At 47.3% G+C, this 2,204-nt stretch overlaps 1 long non-coding RNA gene across 1 annotated transcript; it reads right to left on the bottom strand.

Moving 5' to 3' along the window:
* Window positions 1–621: 621 nt before the first annotated feature.
* Window positions 622–1,798, bottom strand: LOC119277546. Its single transcript, XR_005137212.1, has 2 exons — window positions 1,075–1,798; window positions 622–991 (listed from the first exon to the last, which is right to left on the bottom strand). It is a non-coding gene; the product is annotated as an uncharacterized LOC119277546 (long non-coding RNA).
* Between the last annotated feature and the right edge of the window lie 406 nt (window positions 1,799–2,204).

Consider the following 2,204-nt stretch of genomic DNA (forward strand, 5'->3'; position numbering starts at 1 on the left):
TTCGAAACACTAAAATAGGCAAGAAAACAACAATTTGGGCTGGGCCTCTGGTTAATAGGTTAGACCCAAAATAATATAAAATTGTAAAGTAAAGCTCATAAACATCCAAAACAGGTAATATAATAGCATGGAACAATAAAAAATTATAGATACGTTGGTGATGTATTAGGGCTTGGCAAACAAACTGAACCCTCTCATTAGATTGCTATTTTTTGTACCTCACACAAGCAGGGGCTTGGCAAAATTATAGTTGTGTACATCACTTAATATTTTTGAACGCAAGATAACTGCAGCCAGTCCCTGAACTAACTGCTCCATGAAACCGAGCATTGGCAAACTGCGCACCGTGGATCGTGCCACTGGCAGCATGGGGGCAAGAGCTAATTGAGTAGTGGTCTCTGTTTCTTTTTTACATAAATATTAGTAAAGCAAACTGCTCCTTGAAACTAAGCTAACTTATCCATGAAATTGAGCTAGCTGTATGGAGGTCGCTGCACCAGTAAATCCCCATCAGGGGTCGTGCACCTCGTCGATCCCCATCGCAACGGAGCAGAAGTTAACTGCTAACAGGAAAAATAATATTCACTGGATCCCCAAAATAATAAAACGGACAGGGATGTCTTGACTCTTGACACAACATTATTTGCAAGTAAGAACTGAACATGCAAGTACACAGACACGTATCCTTGTAAGCTATACACATCACGTCAGTAAATGCTGCAGTTTACATGCCTTGACGCATATTAGACCTCAACAGTAAAATTCAGTGGCTACCCAAGTATCCAAATAGACAACACACCTTACTTTTCTTCGGTTTGAGCTAACTGAAATGACCGGCTCAGTCAACTCCTTATTCAGTTCAAGCAAACTGCTAGCTACAGATAACCCCCAAATAATTGCCAACTACAGACGCTGATTCAAAGGAGTAGAAGAAACCCAAAAGCTAACCGCCGGAGATCCACACCATGAACTGCTCGAGGACGAGATCCATCTAGGACATGCAAAGCAAGTTAACTGAAGGAGGCAAAGAGTTTTAGCGCTACTGAAGTTAACTGAAAAGCAGGAAGTCACCACCGGAACAAGCTTCTGCGCCTCCACTGGAACGACGACATGGGGAAGCTGTCACTGGAGCTGGAGCCCGGGATGGACAGGGCCATGTCGCTGGAGAGGGAGTAGGCCACCCACCAAGGGCCTAAAGAAGGGTGCGCTCCACCCACCTCCCCACGGCAGCGGCGCCTCGCTTCGATGGGGCCGGGAAGGTACAGTGGCGAGAGTCAACGCCCAAAACCATGGCTAAAGGGCGAGCTCGCGCGGATCTGGTGGTCGGAGTGGCGTGGAGAGGAAGCCCGCCGCAGACTGTCGCACGTCAGGATGCAGGAGGGAGGAGGGGTTGTGGCCTGCGACGCAAGTGGGGGAGCCAGGGAGGAACCTGGAGGAGCGCCGCGCGCAGCAGACTGCGTGTAGAAGCGGGGTAGGTCGAGGAATGGTGCGTGCTGGCGGTTGGTGGTGGAGTGTGGCTGCGGCGGCCGGTGTTGGCGTACTACGCGCGGGGCGGCGGCATGGCCGGGATTGGCTGCATCTGGTGGCAAGCGTCGGCGGCGGCGACGCCTGGAGAAGGTGGTTGGGGTGGCTGGGGGCGCACAGCAGCCGGCGGCAGACCAGAGCTCGCTCGCTTGCTCCCTTTGGGAAAAGAAACAGGTTAGGAGGATGGTTCCTAAATAAGCTTATTTAGGAACTTTAGAGGCTTCAAGTTCATTCTTGTTGGTGAAAATGTTGTCCAATGGGAATTATATTTTGTATTAGTCATATAGCCTACAAAGTCCGTCGCACAGCCTTGTAACTTCTTACTCCATTTCTAAATTTGTACTAGTCCTCTATAGCGTATATTGCGCCACTCGTACTACTACCTCCCTCCTGGTTTATTGGCCCCCTTCGTAATTTGTGTCAAATTTTGACCATAAATTTATCTAACTAAATGTTAATGCATGTCACAAAAAATTATATCGTTTGATTTGTATTTGAACATAGTTTCCAAAGGTATAATTTTCGGTGACATGCATTGACATTTTGTTAGTTAAACCTATGGTTAAAATGTGACACTAAATATGACTAGTAAGTAGTACAATAGTAGTACTAGTATACGTTGGTCAAATTATTCATCATGTCCTCACATTGAATTGACGTGACAACACGCTGCGCATGAG

This window comes from Triticum dicoccoides, chromosome 3B (assembly GCF_002162155.2).
Source record: "Triticum dicoccoides isolate Atlit2015 ecotype Zavitan chromosome 3B, WEW_v2.0, whole genome shotgun sequence".
Classification (NCBI taxonomy): Eukaryota; Viridiplantae; Streptophyta; class Magnoliopsida; order Poales; family Poaceae; genus Triticum; species Triticum dicoccoides.